Source organism: Condylostylus longicornis, unplaced genomic scaffold (assembly GCF_029603195.1).
Source record: "Condylostylus longicornis isolate FDR11 unplaced genomic scaffold, ASM2960319v2 ptg000013l, whole genome shotgun sequence".
Classification (NCBI taxonomy): domain Eukaryota; kingdom Metazoa; phylum Arthropoda; class Insecta; order Diptera; family Dolichopodidae; genus Condylostylus; species Condylostylus longicornis.
In genome coordinates, this window is record NW_026577982.1 from 15,066,458 (window position 1) to 15,091,051 (window position 24,594).

Consider the following 24,594-nt stretch of genomic DNA (forward strand, 5'->3'; position numbering starts at 1 on the left):
GTTAAAAAAAAATTAGAATTTTTTAGTATAATTTTGCAAAATTTTAGAGAATTTGCTTAGCCTTTCTTTTATTTGATTGAAAAAGAAAATAATTCCAATTAATTAATTTTACTTTATAACTATTAAACATGATTTTGCCACTTTTATTAAAAAAAAAATAGCAAAAATAACAAAAATAAGTTCAAGAACATTTTTAAAAAAGATTCATCGCGAATGTATGTATGTATGTATGACGGCGATAAATTTTTATTTTATTTTTTGTTTTGTATTAGGTAGAAATTTCTAAAAATGGTTACTATTATAAAATAAACAAAATAAAGTGGTTTGCCACCACAAATCAATACAAACAACTCATCAAAAAACCAAATACCTACATATAGTATAATATTTTTTTACTTAACAACTCTATCTTGAGAAAATTCATTTTTTATACAAGTATAGAAAAATTTTAGTCGTGAATAGAATAAAACAATTTTTCTTTTTTCACCATTTATGGTTCGCTTAGATTATATTTTTAATTCTTTTATACGTAGATGGATTTTTTTTTTCAGAATAATTAATCAAGAATAAAAAAGTAAAAACATGTATAGTAAGTACATACATATTTATAAAATCAAAAAAAAAAAGTAACAACGCGAAATCAAGCTTAAACTTAAGAAAATAAAATCATGTGTGGTTTGTTCAAATGAAACTTGAATCGAAGTTGTAAAATCCATTAAATTTTCTGCTTAAAAATTCTCAATACTGTGCAAAAAAGAAAAATAGATATAATATTGTAAACGAAAATTCATTAATGCTCCAGACATTCAGACTAAATGTTCATTGACCATTGCGGTCACGAATTCTATTCTATATTAAATGAAGAAACAAAAAAAAAAATGAATTTTTTGTAAGAAAAAGATGATTTTATTGTTAAAGAATTTAAAAAATGAAAAAAAAAAAACAGTAGCAGCAACAGCGCATAATGCATTATAAGAATAATAATTGGAAATAAGGTGCTATGAGCATTGTATTACAAACATATAGTATATACATATGTATACATATTTTAATAATTGCAATGCAAAGGAAGTTCCGGAAGTTTTTCGTTAAATTCTTAAATAACAAGGAACAAATTAAATTGCAGACAAGAAACAATGCCTAAGAAGTTTATATTACATATTATGTACATTCATACATGTATGCACACATGCGAATCTATATTATTTAAAATATGGATTGTGATTTGATAAATAATGAGAAGTTTCAAACTTTGTTTCCCGCAATATTTAAGAGTTTTAAAAGTAGTTTAGGATTAATAGATTTGTTAGGGTAAATATTTAATTACCATAATATTGGTAAGACTGCATTGTAAGATAGTTAGATAGGTGAAGTTATTGGAAATCGTAATGAATTCAAAAATCATAAATTTTTTTCAAAAAAATGTTTGAAAATTTTAGAATTAATTTGATCAAAGACAAAATTTTCGTCAAACAATATTGGATATTCTTATTTCAAGTGTACACAGTCATCTTGGATTTTTCTTAAATTTATTTTTCTGCTCTTTAATTTTCTTAAATAATAGAATCATCTAGAAAAATTGTATTTGTAATGTAATATAAAACAATACATATTAGCTTCATTATCTTACACTTATTATTTATCAAAAAAAGAATTATTTTTAAAAAAATAATTTCTCCCTCTTTACTTTAAAATTCTGATTTTTGTTTTTTATATTAATGAATTTTGAAAGTAAAAACTGATATTAACTTTAGCAAATGCGGCTAAGTAAATTTATTGATGTCTCATTCACTATCTTAATTTATTTTTAACTTGAATACTGAATTTTCATGTATACAGTGTCGGTTATGTTCGATATAAAGGAATAAATAATAATGTACGTTACATGTATTGCATTAAAAAATGTTAAAATACACAACACAATAAATTTTTTGTAATTTTTTTTTCGATAATAATTTTTATGAAGCCTCAATAATTTTTATGAATTGAAAGTATTTCGTTATTAACGTTATTATTAAGGACTCCTTCCCAGGTTAAAAGCAGACCCTCCAAATGTTGGTTAGTTTCGTCTATTTATACTGGGTTACGTTCAATTTTGAGAAGTTCTACATGGAACTAAAGTATGGAAACAGGCATTGAGAGCGAACGTATTACACATCAATGTTCTTACTTTGTATATATGTATATATATATATATATATTAAACCATATTCCCTTAAATATTTACTTAAGATTAATATTATTAATATATGTATTCATTTAATCTTAAATTAAATATTTGCGTAAAAAAAATAAATGACATCATTTAAAAATTTCGAAAATTTTTTATTCCTTCTCGACATGTCTGAAATAAATTTTGTAAAGAAAGCGATAAATAAGCATATGTTATACGATAAAATTTATTAATATTATACAATCAGAGAATTGATTAAAATATTTTTCACATTTATTTTTAAAATAATAATGTAATAAAGAAAGAAAGAACGTAAATAAAAAGCATTCAACTTTTCTTTTTATATCACGATTCAGAATAACATTGATATGACATAACAACGACTATACAAAGTTTATTGTTGAAACATTTTTTATTTATTTAAAGAAGAGATATTAAATTTTTTAGAATCAGGAATAATTATATACTGAAAAGCATAATTTTTTCCAGATTTTGCGCTTTTTTCCGGGATCAATAAAAACTTCATAAAAAAATCATAATTATCTTTAAATTGTCATTGAATGCTGTGATTAATTTGTTTTTAATTTTATTCATTAAAATTATCGTTATTACTTTTTACTCTTATATATAATTGAGTGTAACTAGTTTTTAGAATAACGTTTTTTTTAAAGGAAATTTTTGCAAAAAATTTACTTTTTATTACAAAAGAAATTTAAGTATGAAATGAACATGACCAACGTGTTTGATTCGAATTTGTTTGATATCGTGTTATTGTGCGAAAAGTGTTTGAAATCCGTAAATATTTCTGCATAGCACAAACAATACGTGATTTTTTATAAATCAAATAAGTGTTATATTTTAGTAATTATTTTTTTTAAATAATTTCCGACTTTTTTCGTTTTCCTTTTACTGAATTATTGTAACACTGACTTTTTTCATTTATTTTCCGAAACACACATATACTTGTAATAATAATTATTCGCATTGAAAATCATTGTCATGTTCAAATTAATTTTAACATAATGCTTAACATGTAAAACTTACATTGGTGCATGACCATGTTAACACAAAAATATTATGTATGTACATACCAATTTTATTGCTATAACACATTGTATTTGCTTGAAAAGTAAATCTTTCTTATCATATTAAAATGTTTTCCAATATAAAAGTGCTTTTTATACAATATCTCTTAGAGCTTAATAAAAATTTATTTTGTTCTCTTCTTACACGATATTAAATTTATGTTGTTTTTTCTACTCTTTGTTTTATTCGCATTATTCTAATTAAGGTACTTATACCGTCCAAATAATACAATTTTAACACTTATCTAATTTTGTGAAATATTAAATTCAAATAAGACTAATATTATACATAAGGCAGATGGAAAAAAACAATAAGAAAAAATATAAATAAAAATTAATAAGGTCATTCGCATCATTATTGTTTATCACATAATTTTGGTCTATTCTAGAGTCAACATATTAAAATGTAATGTGTACAAATAATGTGTATGAGTGTGTAAGGCACCAAATTTCTGTTCCATGACTCCCTAATTAATTAAAGTTTGTTCATAAATTTTTTTTTACAAATAAGGCAACTAGAAAGATTTAAAAATAAAGTTTTTTTTTTTATAAAATCTTAAATTTTTATACAATGGTATAACAAAACTTTTAAGTTTTGCTTAAAGAGAAATTTATTTTTTCTATTATTTAAAAAGCTATGATGATTCATTAAACACCTAAATGTGTTATGATGATACCTCAATGAGTGTGTAATTGTGTATTCAAATATATTGAGTAATAATACATAAATTTTAGAATACGATTGCATTGTCATATAAATTATAAAATATCTGTAGGGATGCTATAGAAAATGCATTCTTTTAAAGAAAAAAAAAATATCAATAACTAAAATGTTGATCACAAGGGTTGAACTTGTATTTAAGAAATAATAATTAATTTTTAAATTACCAATTATGTATAAAGTTCTCGACAAAACTAAAAGTTGATATTTTTAAAAATTTTCCATTTCGAATTCTAAGATAGTTAAAAGCAAAAGTTGTCGTTTCATAATAATAAGCCAGAAAAGTTTACATTTATAATAAGAAAGCTATTATGATAACTCTAAACGTAAAAGTTATTAAAGGGCCACTTAGACGTAAGCTTATGTTGGTACACTTATCATACAATTTACAAGAGCATTATATCTTCAGTAATTAACTATTCTTTATTCTATTTTTCACAAGTACGTACTTATAACGAAATTATTTCGCTAAAAACCTTTATATTATAAAATTATTTTCTAAGTATGGCAACACGAAATAATTATTTCTGACTAACGCACAAAAAAAACCGTTATAAAATTCTACATATGTGAATGTAAATTAACTTTTATTTTGTTTTCATAGTTTATTATACTGCCTTCATACACGTCGTCTCGGATGTTGTAGGAAGCATAGAGAAATGAAGATTTTCTTTTTTTTTTTGAGCCTAAATAAAACAAAAAACTAGAATCTAGAGTAAATTTGCTTTGTTTTTTTTTTAATATTATTGTTTTATGTAATGGTAAATCTATGTTAAATATGCATAAAGGTAATGTGTTGTATAATTAACAAAAGAAAGAGAAGACAATGCCATAAAATTAAAATGAAAAAAAAATTTACAGGTAGGTGTTCGTTCTTCTAATCAAATTGGGAGAGAAAATCGTATTACACGTTCAACTTTTTTTATATGTATAGAAAATAACATGTAGAAAATAGAAAAGAAAGTTTTAAATAAGCAAATAAATTAAGATTTTACAAAAGACGGAAACAAACTAAATTAAAAATTTAATTTTTTTTTTCGTTTCTGTTAAAAATTTGTTCTACAAATTGCCGTCATTTATATACACATGCACATGCGTCTACATATTTACATATTACGGCATGTAAATATTTATGTTTGCTCGTTTCACGATCATGAAGTGAGTGATAAAAATTTGAATGTTGTTTTATCACTTAAAAGAAAATGGAAAAACAGAATTGCCAAAAAGAGATAAAAAAATATTAGTATTACACAATATTCAACAAAATTATACAAGTGATACTAATAAATTTTGCATCATTTTATTCACCTATTTAGAAAACGTGAAATTGAAATGTTCTTTTTAAAAAAAAAAAGCTTTAACGTAAGTTAAATTGGTGAAATTAATATTGACTAAACTATACTTGTTACCACAACAATACCGCAGCCAAAGTTGAATAACATGTAAATGTTATGCTTTAGAAGAACTGAATATCATTATAGTCTTTTGAAATGTACATAATCGTTCAGATTTATAGTATGATTCATGATATTTTTATAGATTTATAAGATTTAAAATTAAAAAAAAAATTGCAATTTTAAAACGAAATTATATCAAGTTACCAGAAAGTTTGATGTGGCCAGGATAAAACTAACGAAATTCTGATTTGCACATATTTCCTTAAATCCACCTTAAAAATTAATTTTTTTATTAAGCATGCTATAATACAGAAAGACTTATGTATTTCAATTACATACTTGTTGTAAAAAATTTGGTGTAGAGGAAAATACCTGCAGTATTGTACCTACATACATACATACAACGCTGCTGAATATAAAAGATGCCATAAATTATGAACAAATGGTGTATTCTTTTACAAAATTATGTCAAAATATCAAAAAATTGAAAAATCAACATTGTAACACTGACTGCAAGATCTTGTATATTCCAAGATAGAAGAACAGAAAAAAAATTTAATGATCTTATGTTAATTTTATAACTGCGGCTTTATTCGTATGACTTAACGTTGTTATGACAACTCATTTTCTTTTCTTCAACATTTCATCTTACATAATGATGAAATATGTAATGTGTTACATGTTATTAACCTTTTTTCAAACTAAGTAGGCCACAGCTATAAGAATTTGAATTTTTTTTTGTTTCTTTTGAAAAAAATCTCATTTTGTTTTTTGTTAAACTAAAAAAAATTGATATACAAAAAACCTGAAAGAAAGTTTAATGTTCTGTGCAAAATTACATGAATTTTATATTTTTTTTTTGTTGTTAAATAATGCTTAATTAATCATTTTAATATTACGTTGAATGAAGAAAATAAAAGAAAGTGGGATAGAATTACGAAAACTGTTTTATAATTTTTGTTTATAATACAGTTTTATTTTTGTACATGTGTATATATACATATGTATGTATTTATTTATTTACTTATGAAATGTAAACTTTTAGTGTCTAATTATTAATTTTAATAGGTATTATATTTTAATTTTTAAATTATAGTATTTAAAATTTTATTACTAATCAATTTTGTTAATATTATAAATTATATTTAGTGATGAACGAAGCTTATTTTGTAATTAAATCAGCAAATATTTCTCAAATTACACATAATTTAAAATACATCAAAAATGTATATATATATATTATGTATTTAATATTTTATTTATGGAATAATGTTAAAATAAACACATAAGCATGTATTCTTGCGATGTGAACTCATGTTTCAAAATAACATATATTTCCAAAAAAATGCAATTAATATAAAAAAACGAGAAAAAAATAGAGTTGACCTTGTCAACTCTGTGATACCCGCACGAATTTGTTATCCTATGTGCGAATAAAGATGCCATAACTGAATATGGAGTTACTCTATATTAATTTATGAAAAATTTCAGTACAATGTGTTTTTCAAAATATAGTGTGTGCCAAACTACTGTTGAAGTTGTATGGCAGGTACCAGAAGAAGCCAAGTAATTTCAACGACTTTTATGAGACACATTGGCCCTACTAATATATTCGTTTGTGTGAAATTTCAATGCTATAGCTTTTATAGTTTCTGAGATATAGCCAAATAAATTTTGAAGTTGTATGGCAGCTACCCGAACCGGTACCCCGATCATGTCCAATTTAAATAGGGTTCTGGCACTTAGTACAATAAATCATTTGTGAAAATTTGGTGAACTTAGTTCAATTAGTTTTTGAGTTATCGTTAGGACGGACAGACAAAGCTAAATCAACTCAGAATTTGACGCTGATCAAAAACATACACTTGAGTCTATATCTAAGACCGTTATTTCTTAGCGTTACAAACGGTAAGGCAAATTTAGTATACCCTTCGAACATACGTTCGTACGGGTATAAAAAGGGCGTTCTGTGGAAGATTTCTGTGAAAGCGTTCTAATGACACTGATTATATAAAAATGCAATTTTCACCAACAATATTATCACCTAATTTAAAGTGTCCAAATTAGTAATATACGAGTATTATATAGTTCTCATTTTTGTAAAACAGGTTTTGTTCCGACATTCGAGTGGAAATCCTTAACTCTACTTCATTTATAAAAAAAAAATTTATTATTTCAAAATATATGGCAAATAGTATGGCAAAATTTACGATAAAGTTATTTGTAAGGCATATAGATACTTGTATGTATATGTAATGAAAGATTAACGAGAAAAATTAAAAAATTCAACTTCGTGCATTGCCCCGCCCCACCTTATGGTATATAATATTTAAGTTAATTTGATAAGATAGATTGAAAAAAGATTTTTTTTTGAAATTCACATTTGGCTAAGGAGTGGATAAGTGATAAGAAATTTGAAAATTTTGATTAAATTTAAAAAAGTAGAAAAAATTTGTTTATCGCAAGAAAATTTAAGGAGTTCGTTCTAAAATATATTTGTAACCATGCAATGTAACAAAAATTATGATAAGACGCTTTCATACAAATTTCATAATTTACAAAAAATATTTTTGTACTATTTTTGTTTTTTAATATTTTTAGAATTTCAATGTACTGCGTACAACTTTCCATTTCTTCGTGCAACGAAAAGTATTTTCTTAATTTTTAAATTTTATCCGCAGTATTCTTGATAACATTGTTCTGATGCTATGGAAATTAGCTTGAAGCCGTAAGACGTGTCTTCTTTATTTGTCTGTGGAAAACATTTCCTATAAAATAATTAGTTTTTCATACAAAATTCTTCAATTGACATTTTATTTATTTAATTTTTTTAATTTTTCTTTTTCATATTCAATGATTCAACGACAATTCTTTGTTTTTATTTTTGTTTTACTTTCTAATATTAATTTAAATTTTATTATTCAAATTTTTTCTCATTACTTAAGATATGCAATGTAATTAAAAAAAATTTCTCACTAATGATGATGATGATAGTTAATTTTTTTTCCATATTATTCAGTTTTTGTTTATTAAGTCCAAGTCCAATTATCGCACCGGAAGACGCGTCTTAATAAATAAATAAAAAAAAATTATTCAAAAAAAACTAGCTATCATTTTCTAAATTTCTTTCTTTCTTTTTTTTTTATCATTATTTATTTAGCTTTCCTTATAAGGAATCATAGCTGATTGGATATTTTAATATAATCGGGTAATGATAATAAAATATTATATTTTATTTTTGGTTTTTTAGTCATTTTTTACTTCAAAAGTTCATCATGATGGTCGTCAAGTCAAAATTGCTATAGAGAAAATGTGATATTGATGCAAGATTGCTTGTTTTTTTGTTATTTTTATTTACTGTATATATTCTCGTACACTTACAACATTTGAACACAATTGTATTCAATATTTTAAAAAATATACAATTGTATTTTTATTAAAATAATAATAATAATATTAATAATAATAGTATAATAGAGTAGAGTAGAAGTTGTAGAAAAAAAAATATTATGAAATTCTCTTGAACTTTTGAATATAAAAATTTATAAAAGTCATGAATCTATTTTTATATACGATTTGGAAGAAAAAGAGAAAAGCTGATTAGATAGATGAAAGGATGCAGCCAAAGGGCAAATATATTAAGTGATTTTTTAGTGAACTGGAATTACTAAGTGTATGCCGATGAAACAAAATAAAATTGAATTTGACTTATGTATGTAAAATATTTGTGAATTCATTGTATTTTTTTTGTTTTTCTTCAGCTGTAATAACAGTATTGGCATTATTGATTTTTCTGCAAGAGCAAATTAAATTTTAGAAAGTAAATGCATAATTTTTAATGGTTTTTTTTCAAAACTTAAGGATTTTATTGCGACAGTGAAAATTCTCTTAAATTATAGTTTATTTAATAATTGCTTCTTCTATTTATTTCATTAATTTTATTAATGATTTCACTCACCGTGTAGCCATATTGGTGCAAATTTTTGAATTGTATAGAACTATAAATATGTTGATATTATGTTTTTTATAATTGAGATGTCTGAAGAGACAGACTGAATTTATGTAAATCGTTCAACTAGCGTTGCGTCAATGCAATGCAATAAAATGCTTCAATGTGTCAAATGCAACTAAAATATACTCAATTTTGACTTTATTATTCTCGAAAAATCATTATTTTTTTAAATTAAATAATATTTTCTAAAGTTGAATGCAATTTTTTATTAAAAATTAAAAGTTGTACCTATTGCTTGAAAACAACACATCTATTACTCATTTTCAACTGTTTTAAGAAGTTAAGAAGGCCGTCCGTTTGTTTGTTGTTTTGTTTCTCTTTTACTTAAAAATTTTCTAAGAGAAACCAAAAATATAAATGTCGAAAAGAAAAAAAAATGCGTGAATGTATTCCTATAAATTAACCATAAAAGCAGATGTATGTCAAATTAAGTGAATAAATTAAGTACTTGCAGACTTTAGATTTTAAATTTATTGTAAGTATGAACTGCGGCCTCTCATTTCAAATAGAATTCAAAGCACGTTTTTCTTTATTATTTCCAGTTCAATTTTTTTTTTTTATTATCAATTTTCTTTGTTGTATTTTTCATTCTCCCATTTATTATAAATGTTCTTTTCGTAACAAGTTGCACTTGTTTTACCGTAAATGAACATTATAAAATGAAAACGTAATTAAATTTTTTTTTCATCTGAAATTAAATTTATTATTATTTTTTTTTTTGGCAAATTTGTATGTAGATTTTGTTTTTCTAAAACAGTCACGTGCATTTAAAATGGCAACTAATTACTCTTATAACAAATATGTGTGTTCAAAGGTGGCTTACAAATTTGTATTTTCTCAATGTGAACTTGAATCGTTTCTTTTTTATTTAATTTTCTAATTGTTGCAAATAACAACATTTTGCAATTAAGTTTTTTTTTTGCAAATTTTTTTTTTTTAAATAAATTGAAAAATGAATTGGCAATTTTTAACCAAAATTGGTAAAATTATTATTTAATATTGCTTTCAATTTGCCCAAATGTATATTACATATGTATGTATGTATGTATGTAAGTATGAATTAGGTTAGTTACTGCTCATAAAAATTTGAGTTTATTTTGTTCTCATGTCAAATAACATGTATTTACTTTTTTCGAGAAATTGAAAGAGTCAAAAAAACTTTCTAAATTTGAAAATTTTTAATTGGAAGTGCTAGTTCCAGAAAGTGATCAATTTTGTTGACTTAATATAAAGTTGAGGCATGTATGGATGTGTTGCTCAATAATTTTTGAAAGTTAGATGTTGAACCGTGTAGCATTAGACCCTAGATTGGGCGCTAAAAATATGTAACTAAAAATATGGGCGCTAAAAATATGGAAACTTATAGATCAAAATATGGTTTGTATTTAGTGTAATGAACACAGGTAAATTTAGCAGGATATAGCAATTTCCACTAGTAGTGAAGTATTTATTAATTAATATTAAAAAAGATTTTAAATAATTGGTTTTTCTACCTTATAGTTTTTTGATTCTTGATTTTCTCTTAAAAATAAGCAAGAAGGCGACATTACAGGATTTCAAGAATATAATCTTAACACAAAATTTTTAATAAGATCATTTTTGTTTTATTGTTGAAGTGAGCACTGTTGCTTTACAAACCTTATTATTTTTCTCCTTCCTGATTGTTGTTTAAAAAATACAAGAACCAAAATTTATAATTATAAAACACGAGTCACTTTTATAAACTATTTTTAAGTATATATGTATGTATGTACGTATATTTAAGCATGTTTATCATATGTGCATCAACATATGCATTTTAATAATAAGAAGTTCGCTAGGCGGTGTTGTCATACATGATTTTGTATTGAGTGGTTATATTGCGAGATAAAAGTCGAATTTATTTTTAGAATATTTTTTGTTTATCACACGCATTCATACACATATATGTGCCTACATAAATTAAGTGAACTTCTTCAACTGTACTTGCATAAAATAAGAATATTTGATTGCAGTGGATTTGAAGTGTACGTATATACATACATTCACATATGCGTCTTTATGTTTTGCATTAACCATGAGTTATATAGGTATGTATGTATTGTACAAAATTTTTTCTTTATATGGGTGACATGAAAATATTTTTTTTTTAAACATTCTGGTTTTTTATGGTGATTTTTAAAACTGACATTTTTAAGTCATGTTCCCTTAAATTTTTGATCATTTCTGTTTTTTTTTTTCTTATTACGAAGAGGAATTTTTTATTTTTGTGTTGTTTTGTATTACTTATAGAATTAAAGCACATTAAGCCACATAATTTTAAAATGAGGTCATTTTATTCTTATATACTTACTTATAACAAATCTTGAGTTTAATTTCATTCTTAATATAGTTACATATGTATGCGTCTATTTTTACTCTTGTGGTGGAATAAAAAGAAAGAAGGAATCAAATGTGAGAATATCACTGTGTCGCGTTTATATGAATGAAAATTTAAGAACATTAAAAAAAATTATCTGAAATGGGATAGGAAAAAAAACATGTAAAACATATGATTTATATATCGCAGTGACTGACAGACATTTTAAAATTAAGGAAAGTAATAATTTATCATATCAACTGGAAAAATTAATATTGATAAAGGCATTGACGAAAATAGAAAGATTTTTTACTTTGTTATTGTTAGTTTTAATTTTTTTTTTGGAATACTTTCCTTGTATACAATTAATGGTTCTAAAAGTCACTTGCCTCACTAGATAAGTTTAAAATAAAATCAAAATATAAAATGAAATGAGATTTTTGAATGGCATCATTAATACCATAAATTCTTAATAAATTTTGGTTTACAAATGCATATTTAGAATTTTATATTATTTATAGTGTCAAATATTTTGATCTAAGTGAAACTATAAGTTTTAAATAATTCCAATTGCATTCTATCTTTGAATTTTTTTTCGTTTCACAACATATAATTAATAATATGGTTTATATTTCTTATTCATGTATACGTTGTATGTATAATATTATTTTATGTACGTGTAATTATTTTAATAGACTGTGAAAAAATTTTAAAATTGGCTTATTACACGCTAGTTAATTTCATGCTAGAATTATTGAAATTATACAAAAAAGTTATTAATTATCTTAAGCGGTCATAAAATCATATATTTAGATTTTATTAACGATGACGGAATTAATTTTTATGCTAATTAAGCATAATGTATGAATATTCTAAAATTTATATTTTCTAAATGATTTCAATCTGACGAGTTAAATATATTAATTATGTATATAGGGGTTTTCGATAAAAAAATATTTGATACTTCTAAGAAATTAAATTTTTAATTATTTAATGAAATATAAGGTTTCTTACTCTGCCGGTAAAAGAAAATATTTTATATATTTAAAAATAATTGCAGATACGCTCAATGAAATGTCATAAACAAAAATTGAGGTTTGTGGAATCACAACGTAATGTTTCCTTATAGACAGGAAATCCTACGAGTATTAAGAATAAATTTATTGCACTAGAAAAATTTATCGTAGTGACCAAAATAATTGTACATAAATATTTAGTACATCCGTAAAGGGTTAAAATCAACACTTTATTTACCCCTTTTATTAAAATGTTAGTCATTATTGCTTTTCACCTACGTATTTTGCAGGTAATAATTTTAAAAAAATTTTAAAAACTAAATTTTCAACAACAAAACTATAACCCTTTTACCCTAATTACCCATCACTTAAATATTTGATATTTTTAAATTTGAGCTGGTGTTACTGTTAATGGTAAATTTTAACGGTATCTATTGGCAGTAAAATGTTTTCTGAAACGTTTTGACAGAAATTATTTAAATTAATTTTTTCTTGTTACAAATTTTTTTACAGTAAAACTTTTTAAAAGTATATTTTAACTTTAATTGAAAATAAATTTCATAAAAAACCAAATTATTCATTTCGATGCACATCAATGCATTAAATTGCATTACTGTTGTTCTTATACTAGGTTTTTAATAATTTATTAAGAAAGAAGGCAACATTTATTAAGAACTACATATTAATTATACTATAAGAATAGACTAGCTTATGGGAATTATTTTACAAGATCTTTACTGAGATGTATGAGAATAAGTGTATTGCCATATTTTTTATATAAGTAAATTTCAAATATTAATTTATTTAAGTTATGTATTATAACAGTATCACCACTCCTAATACATAACTATAACAAATAATATGTTGTACAGTAAGGTTTAATTATTTGTAACTACAATTTTAAATTACCGTTCATGTGTCGATATTTTTCTGAATTTGAATTACTTATGAACTTGAATTATGTTGAGGAAAATAAAATCTATAATTCAAATTATAAATTAAACTTATGTAATTGTGATAGTATTTCACCCGTATGCGTATGATAGTATTCAAATTTTTTTTTCCAAACTAAACTAATGAATGTGAAAAATGAATATTATTTTATAATTTAAATGTAGATAGCACAAAAAGTGTAATCATAATTTAAAACTTGTTATACGTTTTATTCAAAGATAACTAAGTCCCCAACATCCTCGTTTAATTTTAAATCAAAGAAGATTCAAAAATCAAAGTTTATAAGAACGAACAAAAATTAAAATGAAAGTTCAGATTGAATGTATTTAACTGTTAATAATGCGTTTTTACTGTCAAAAGAATACAAATTCGAAAAAGAGAGACCCCAGACAACAAAAGCAAATGTACATACACATGAATGTTTGTATGCTTAGTAAGAAAAAGGAGAAGTTTTATTATTCATCAGATCACATTATTTTTTAAAGGTTATTAAACATATGGTTCAATATAAATCCTGTGTAGTTTTTTTTTTGTTCTCCTTTTTTTATTTGAATATACAGTTTGGTTGATTATTGAGGTTTATAATAATTCATGACTTGATGTCGCGCCTTATATGTACTTATATTGGAATAAAATAAAACAAAAGAAATCTTATTATAGCGAGAAAAATTTATAATGTGACTCATTTTAACTTCCTTTGACTTTTTTATTTGACTGTCATTTTGTATATACATAAATATATTATAAGTGGTATATGTATTTATAAATTATTTGAAATGAATATTGAACTTGTGTTTTATATTTATTTTAAACTTGAATTGAATTTTCGTTATTCAATGTCGCGATGATAATTTTTGTACACGTGTAGAATTTTATCATTAATTACTGCAACGTTATTCTTAATGGTTTTCACTTATCTTATAACAGCACAACTAAGCTTAAGATTAATAAATTCTGAATTGTGACAAAAATCATATCATTCCTTTTGTAACGAAATATAACTGCTAAAATTTTTCGGAACCTTAAAGAATATTTTTATTTAAACATTGTAGAGTATATAATTTAAAATTTATATTATTGATAGAATCATAATTTTTCTGTGAGGAATGAAGGACTTTTTTGAAGGAATAATAGACTTGAAACTCCAACGAAATTTATTATGTTAAAAATTAAGACAAAAATTCATATTTTATAATAAATTTTCTTTTTCTATTTTTAGTGAGTAAATGATTCCCATTTTTCTTGAGTCTTCAATACTTGCGTCTTTACTGAGTAACAAAATTTGTGAATTATTTCACTTTTTAATTTTGTGAACTGACTGCAAAATTTTGTATTATATTCAAATTGCAAATGCAAAAAGAGATGAAAGAGGGAGGAATTTTAAAAATGCCAGTACGCATTTAAATTATAAAAACGCGTTCATATAGAGACAGACATACATATGTATGTGCACATATGCATACTTATGTACATACAATATTTATTTTAGTTTTGTTAAAAGATGATTAAGGTTTTGCATATTAAAATTATTCATTTAATAAAATAAAATAGTAAGAAAAAATGAATAAATAAATTCGAAAAGTATGACAGAAAAAAGGGTTTACATTTTTTTTTATACTGTTGTCAAGTGAAATAAAAAATTCATTGTTTAAATTGGCTGAGTTCTTTCTTCTTATAACTATATATGTACATACAAAAAATGGAAACAAGTTATGCAGTAAATGAAATTTAAACTTGTTCTAAAAATAGTTTTAAATCCATTTAGTACCCTTTAAAAAAATAATAAATTAATAAATTGAAGGCATTTCTACAGAATAGAAAAAAAGATTTTTAAAATACACTTTGCTTTCAGAAAAGTAAGGTATATTTCTCGAATTTTGAATATTACTTAAGGTTGAATAAAATTTTTGCATATTTAAAATATTAATATATTTTTATTACAAAATTTTAAATTTGAATATAAAACTAACTATTTTTCTTTTATTTTTTCTTACAGGTAAGATATTTAACAAATTTAAGGATTATTACAAGCATATGTATGTATGTGCGCTGATATTGAATGTTACAAATTTGGAAAAGGGCAAAGTGACTAATTTGAATTCTAAAGTTGATACGCAAGTTGAATCTTATATTTCTTTAGTTGCAATTGATATTAAATTAAATTGTGTTTCTTTTTTATAAATTAATAATTTAATATTATGTAATGTTTGCATTTGTACATTCATGAACAATAGATACGTGCAATATACCGCAGTGCCTTAAACTCTTAATCGTTATATTCACCTTAAAAAAGCTTAATTTGGTTGATTTTTTAAATGTTAAGTGTTCACTACATATATATATATATATTAAATTGAAAACCACAATTTTTTCAAAGCAAGATAAAATTTTATTGCGCTTTATTTGAATGTAAGTTATGCAAAACGTGATTAAATGTTAAAATTTCTAATATTAATCATAAATACAAATACGAGTATGTTCTCATTTTAGAAGCAATTTCGATGTAATTCAGAGTCGAGTAGATTAAATACTAATTTTATACACGTTACTTGATACAAATCTTCTTCTAGGTTAATATAAAAAAACACCTTATCAATTCTAAAAAAAACTAGTTACAGGTGTCTAATAACTGTGTACTTTGCTGATAATTTGAATAAGAATGAAACATCTGTGAGTCCAAAATATTACTAAGCTTATAAAGTTCACTCATATTTAAAAAAAAAATCTTTTTATAATAGAAATTATAACAACTTTTATTATAATTCACATAATACCTTTAATTTATTATAAAAGTTTAGGAATGTATTTTTTTGGGGATTTAAACCTTTGTCGCTAATATTTCAACCACGCTCCCTTTTTTTGTTTTGGTTTTCATTTTACCTCTTTGGTTATTTTCAATTCTATTTTGTTATTAAAAAATTTTTATTCTTTTTTTGTTATATCTTACTTTTAAATTTGATACCTGGTTTGTAGACTTTACACTATATTTATACCTTAATTTTTTAAATGTATCATACTTATTCTTAAAACGGTCAGACTATGTTCAAACATACATGTATAAATTATATTTATTATTTATCCAAAGAAAGGTGCAGGTGCAAAAACTTGAGGTATAATAAAAGTTCTGAAAATATTTTGCAATAAAGGTTACACAGAAACGGTGAAATAAATAAAAAAAAATACCAAATACAAGTTAAACATTGTGAATTTAAATAGATGTTTAAAGTTAAATGTATTTATATACATACATATATACTCACGTATGGTTTTATATACATGTATAAAACTCAACGTATTGTAATGGTTATAGAAGTTTTGTATGCGATGAAATAAGCCAGTTTGTTTAATATTGTGAGATGTTCATTTAAATGTGAGCGTGTTATAAGAGTGTTGCCACCAAGAAGAAATTGATAATAGTAAAATTTTGTAAAAGAATATGATTGAAACAGCCTTGTAATAGTAACAAAATTTTTTCTTCATTAAAACAAAGTTTAAAAATGTTATTAAAAGCAATTAAAAATTTGCTATATATAATGAATTTCTAATAAACCCGTTGCGCTGACTGTTAAAACACTAAACAGAGAATATTGACACTTATATTTAAAGTAAATTTAATTTCTTGTAAGGCAAAATCCTTTCCAAAAAAATTTTCATAAATGCAGTAAAACTACTATTATTATGTAAATAACCATTGGGAAATAACCATATAAAAAAATGAAAATTTTTTAAAATTAAAATAAATGAATCGAAGTAAAAATATTTTGTTTAATGAATATGATATGAGTAATTTAATTTCGTTGAGGTGAGCACAAACACTAATTCAGGTTCAGGTCATTTAACTTTCAATATTTTGTTTTTTGTTTTAACAAATTTCCTTATTTGGTTTATTTTTAGCAACAGAAACCGTTTAGTTAAAATTTTTTCAAAAATTTTACAATTAATTACAATGTTTAACGTAAAAATTAATTTATATCACATACATAACAAAAAATATATATGTATGTGTAATTGTATATATATATGTACACAAATGTAGCGTTCCACATTGTGTGGTTTAATATTATAGAATTTTATTTTCATTCTTATGTGGCATGAAAAATATCTTAATTAGTTTTTTTTTTTGGTTGCTAATTTTATGGTAAATAAGTAGAGTGAGATACCAAAAATGTAATCTAGAAAAATTAGAATGTTTTTAGTATACGTGGCTGAATTTTAATCTGAACATTTAAAAAAAGGAGTTATAATATAGTTTTTATACAACAAAAAAATGGTTCCAAAATTTATAGTGGTTTAACTTAGGGATGTGCATCCTACTAAGTAGTCAGAAGAAGTAAGTCTTTTAGAACGAGTAGTTACGTACATTTTTTCTAGTAGATGACTTCATTTTTTATACATCAGAGAAGGTTTAGATTTTTATATATGAAATGGTTTTAAATGTCAAAATTTGATATTTAAGTTTTATAAGCTATTATAAAAGATTTACATATAGAAAAGCTTTCTATTTAGAAACTATTCCGAAATCCCCTTAAATAGAATACAAACATATAATTTTCATTTATTCTCTTTTTTTTCAATCATTTCCAAAATTAAATTTAAAAATAAAAAATTGCAGTTTATAAACGAAATTGCCCCAATTGAAAGGAAAAAAAAACCCCAATAGAAAGTCTTAAATTGTTAAAATTTTAAAGTGATACAAGCTAATGAATCTTACCGAAAATTTCGTTTTAATAATGAACTTCATTTTCATGGTTAAATTTTGATTAAACATATGTACATACATAGAACGCCTTAAAATTTTCTTAGATGTTTTTATGATTTTTTTTTCACATATTTTAATGTAAGACTCTTGAATATCAATTCGTTTTTTTTTAAAGCACAAATTCATAAAAAAAACCGGGAGAATGAGTGCTATGCGAATGAATAAATTTTTGAGTATTTTTCTTATTTTGTTTCTTCATTGTGCCATTAATTTGACTTTTTCAACATTGTCTTTTTTTCTTTTTCGAATAATTTTTTTAAAAAAGGATGTGCTCAGTAATAATATAAAGAACATAAAAATAAAAAGAGGAAAACTAAGAAATTTTTATGACTCAAACCACTTATAATATTCTTGGGCATATTTTTATCACTGAATTTATTAAACACATATACAAATATGTATATTATACAAGTGCAACGATAAACACAAGACATAAAATGATGTGCTGAGTTATTTGTGTTTATTAAACATTCTTTTCAATTAAACTTGAACATGATCTTCACAAGTTTATTTTTAAAACTGGCTTTCGTTTTATTCTTTATTATAACAACAAAGTATGTTCACATAGCATGTACAAGTGTATAAGTACCGCAACCATGTTGGGAAATAAAAATTGAATGTACATAATATGTATGTATGTATTTTTAAAACTATTACTCATTGAATATATTTATTGCGCAATATTTAATGTATTCAATAAATAAAATAAATTTGTATAATTAAAAAACAAAAATAACACACACTTAATTTCTATTCAATTGTTAACAAAAAGTGGAAAAATTTTGAAAAAATAGATAAAGAATTTTTTTAGTTAAATATTTGACAAAAGTCGAAATTTTTTTCATAAATGGCTTGTATTTTTTTGTAATTATTTAAATATAAAGATTGTGTTAATCTTTTAAAAGTCATAGATCAAAGTAAATTTTTTAAAAATTTCACCTAAACCTGGGATTCATTAGTTTGTCAGTTTAATGACGAGCTGATGTATTTTTTATGAAAATTTGGATTTTTGACATTCTCTTTATTTTTAGGACCACTTTTTTCTTTCTCTCAAAAAGTTGAAACTTTTTCAATTTCATGCTTAATGTTGAGTTTTTTTTTTTAAAACACAAAATTTAAAGATGCTGGACTACTACAATTACATATTATTCATTGTTGTGCTTGCAAAAGTTTAATAGTTTAGTATAAGATTTTTTGAAATTCATTCAAAATTATTTTATTTTATCATTTAATAGAGATAGAGTGTGAAGAAAAGGAAGAAAGAGTGTTTCATATGTTTATACGAATGGTGTAGAATTTGATAGTAAACACAATCTCATGACGAAATTCGAAATCGTTCAAATTTCTGTTATGATATTTGTATTACATTTTGCTAACGCATTTATAAAATAAAATTTACACAAATTAATGCTTTTTTTCAAGAACGAGAACAAAAATTTTTTCAACTTTTTATTCTCTCATACCCTTATTATTGAAACCCTTTGTTATTATTATGTTCAGAGTCAATCAATTTTATATTAAATTTTTTATTTTCTATTCTCATATTAACTATTGTCTACCCAGTTTGGTTTTTGTGACTAAAATTTTCCCTATAAAAATGAAAATTTTATTTAGTACAGTTTCTAATTGATTCATTGGGATTTTTTTGTTCATTGTTCCAAAATTTCAATTTCAAAAACAAAAATTAATCATCAAAATTTTACAAATATACCTTATTCATACAATCCTATTACGTCCTCACATACTTAATATACACATTACTTATATACTTAGTATATATATAAACTTCATATCTACATATATAAAAGAATTAGGAAACCACATGTTCAATCAACGGACCAAAAAAAATGTTGAAATATTTGTAGACTTTATACTTTTTTTTTGTATTTTTCCTGTTATTTACTTCATTTCCTTTACAAATAAACGCAAGAGAAAGAGAGGGACAGAGAAAAAAATATCCAATTAATTTAATTTTTTTAAATGGTTTTCATTTTTAATTTATTTGGGCATAATGTTTATAAAAAAAAAATAAACGACAAGGATCCATGAAAAAAAAATTTGCATACACGTCATATTTAGTGCTATACATACATACGTCATACATATATACGAAATTATGTAAATATGAATTTAAATCATAAACAGTAGAATTTCAATATAAGAAACACCAAAAATACTACATAACATAGAGGTATTAAAACCAAAATTCAATTCGATTGCCAAGCAAATTTGTTTTTTGAGCCGAGATCTTCAGAGATTCTGCTGTATGTCATTATATGAGCGTATGTACATAATTATAAAGTTATATACATAAATTAGAAATGATAGTCATTTTCCTTATATTCTTTGTGCAAGAAGAAAAATAAAAGATTAATAAATAATAATGAAACAAATAAACAAAATAAGAGATCGAAAGCCCTTGGTCAATAAAAAAAAATACATACATATATTTATATATGTATATGTAATTAATATTACATAATGTAGTTATTTAGTACATATGTACCTAATAAATAATTTTATTAATCAAAAACATACAAACATCAGTACATAGCCTTTATATATATGTACCTATTTGTCATTTAGTTACCTATGTATATAATATAATACATAAACCGACTCACGTAAACATAAATTATAAATCCTTGACTATACTTAATATGAATATATGTAGGTAGTACATACTTTTGTGTAGGAAGAATAAAGGAATTTGAAAACGTGTCTCATTTATTATGTAGTCAAGGATCTCTTCGAATTTAGACAATAGATATGTACGTATTTATACATATATGTATGTAGGATACATTTTACATACAAGTGAATGTGAGCATGTTTATGTGTGCAAAAAGTGTGAATGTATGTTACAAACCTAGAGATTTAAAATTAACGATTTTTTGTCTGCAAAAATAATGAAAATTCACAATAAGCTGCAAAAAAACAGTTCTAAATTTTCATATTTTTAATTTGATGAAAAAAATTTAATCATATTCAATAATCCATAGATATTATAGAAATTTTCGTAACAAATGTAATACATATAAATATATACATGTGCTAGCTGGAATATGTGTACATACTAGAACAAAAGTTATTCTATTAAAATTTTCCTATGACATCGATTTTTATTTTCTTTCTCCTTTTTTGTGTGTAGTATTCTCATCCAACGTTGCCAACTCTATAATCATTTTATTAAATCCTTTTCTTTGAATTTTTTTCCTTGCATTATCCTTTTACATACTAAATACATAAAAATTTTATTTTTATTTTTGCACATAAAATGAAAAATACCGGGTATGAATCATATGCTGTTGTTGTTATCTAGCTCCTAGATACATACATACACGTATATATATTCTTATGTACACAAGTTTTTCTTTACATACATACATATCTTTTTACCAGATTGTTAACCTTTTGTTATGTACATACCGGTCTACATATACATTTAACTTGTGTATTCGTTGTACTAGGTGTATGTATGTCCTTATTTATAGCTATAAAAAGTTTCCATTTCTGCAGACGTAAGTGGGTATTTGTATATGTTTATAATGTTGTGTATGAAATGTATATGAAAATAACTTTTACCCGGAAAAATTATTACATTATCAATATTTTACGAGAAAAATTTTTCCCTAAATAAAAAACTAATGTACTACAAAGCATACAATAACGAAAAAAGAAAAATAAGAAAATGTTAGAAAGAAAAATTATAGTTATTTTTCATTTTCCAAACCAAAAAAAAAGCTGACTCATTTTTTTTATAAAAATTAGTAGCAGACTGTAGAGAAAAAAAACTGTGGGTGCATAAGAGGTTTTTGTAATTTGATCTGACAAGATACCATCGCAACGAATTTATTTGGATAACATAGAAACTAAATATTATGTAGAATATTTTTTTCAGTTATTTTATTTATTTCATTTATTTTATTAAGATTTTTCTTGAAAAATCTCTCAAAATTATAAAATGTCGTCTAATTGCACATGTCTAGAAGGAGGAAAGATATTATTTATTTATTATTGTCGTTTTCTTTAATTAAGATTTATGTCAAATTACTGTCAAATCTATTAAAAAGTGTTCATAATTTCGAAATAGTAAGTTGTCAAAAACAGGAACAATTAAGATTTTTATAAAGTCATGGAATCATAAATAGACAACAAAAAAGAATCCTTTTACAAGAAAAAGTCTCTCACAAAGATCAATAAAATTTTAATTTTCTCTCTTTAACAAATGTAAAAATATTGTAAGCAGAATAAAACAATGATAAGAAAATTTTTTCAACAAATTTATTAGAAATGTTCTACAGATCAAAAACTAATTTCGTACTATGCAGTGAATGGTTAAAAACTTTTGTCTGAAATACTCATTTGCAAAAATAAAATTGTAAATGTAAATGAAGAGCCCTAGTATATTATTTACATGTGTGATGGGTGCTATATACATAAATAAATATACATGCTGGTCTTTTATTCTAAAGTTACTTAATATGTGTTTAAGATACATGATTATCAAAGTAAATATGTATTTAGCATAGTAAAAATAATAAAATACAAAAAGAATACAATTTACGAGACAAGAAAAAAAATCAAATCATTATATTTGTTAAATGAAAAGTATTTATGTATACATGTATGTATGCTTATATCCGCAACATACATAAATATATACAACTTATCAATTCATGTATTTTGTGCCCTTTAGAAAAGAAAACATGCAAACATAACGTGACGTCACAGAGAATATTAACTACTAACCCTAACCTAAACCTATATTCACAGTTATTAATCTGGATCCGGAACATAAAATAAAAAGAAGTAGAAAAATAAAAGTAACGCTAAAAAAATATAAAAACACAAAAAAAATATTGTTAAAACATAAGACATTTGAAAAATGATGATGAGGGTTATATGAAACGAGAATTTATAAGTTCAAAATTAAGAATAAAACCAATGTATATAGTTAATATGAAAATGAAAAACGGAACATTGGTAATAATTTTATTACAGACAAAGTTGTGTTACATATACATATGCACATCACTGTTACGATGCGGGGTCTAGAGTCACTTTATTTCTCTCTTATATTTCATTTTATCTCTTATATTTCATTTTATTTCTTCTTCTACCATTTTTCCTTTCTATCTTAAAAATTTTCTGTACGGGACCGTCAGTTTTAATATAGAATCCTTGTCGAAAGGGACTAAATATATTTTTACTCTAGTGTTCTTTGTTATTTTATTTTTTTTTACTATATATTTTATTTTTTCTTTGTGTTTTTTCTTGTTTAGTGTAATTTTTCAGTGAACACTAATAAAAAGGAGGAATACTGGTTTGTCGTGTGCCAAAATATATTTTTTATTTTTTTATAGAATTTTTGTGTATTGTACTACTACATTGTAAAAATTTTACTATACAAAAAGCATACAATGAAAAATTAAATGTTGTTTGTTAGGTTTTTTTTTTTCAATAGAATACATAGGAAACATAGACAATTCCTTTTTTTAAAAAAAATATTTTATAATTTTTGTTTTTTTGTATTCGGTTTTTTTTTGTATAGGTATATGTATGTGTATTCTGAATTGAACATTTTATTTTATAATTAAACTTTTTGTGATTAAATTTTTAAAAATTAATAATTGAGTGCTTTTCTATAGAGCTATGAGTGTTTTTTTATTTCAATTTTTGATTATTTGATCCTAATAACTTTATAAAATTTTGTTTGAGCAAATTTAATTAATTTGCCTGAATAATACTCACAAATATGTAGGTATTTGTAGTTAAATATTAAACGTCAATAAAAGTATCTAATTACGAAATCTGGATAAAATTGTTAAAATTTTTTACAGAAAATTCTGTTCAGCGTGTCTGCCAAAAAAAAGTATACATTTTAAGAGATAAATTTGTAGAAACAAGGAATCACTAGAATCTTGGAAAATTATTGCTCCTTATATTAGAAATAATTGAATTTTCTGTCTTTATGGAATTTTAAAAACCAAAAGAAACACTCACTCCAAAAATTAAAAACTCATAACATGTGTGCTAAAAAGTTAAAATGAAAATTAATGACATGAAAAATTCACAAATTCACAATTTTAATGAAAATTATTTTTTTTTTTATTATAAACAAAATTGGAAAATAAAT

General features: G+C 23.5%; 1 protein-coding gene across 4 annotated transcripts in view; it reads left to right on the top strand.

Annotated features, from left to right (window-relative positions):
- Nucleotides 1-24,594, top strand: part of LOC129605234 (thymosin beta) — a 42,681-nt gene that overhangs the window by 3,313 nt on the left and 14,774 nt on the right. Inside the window, exon 1 of one of the 4 annotated variants that reach the window (XM_055514858.1) lies at nucleotides 23,639-23,781. The exons of the other annotated variants lie outside the window; for them this stretch is intronic. The gene's annotated coding sequence lies outside the window, so the exon portion shown is untranslated. Of the gene's footprint in view, nucleotides 1-23,638; nucleotides 23,782-24,594 lie in introns of those variants that run through there. 4 annotated transcript variants of the gene reach the window in all.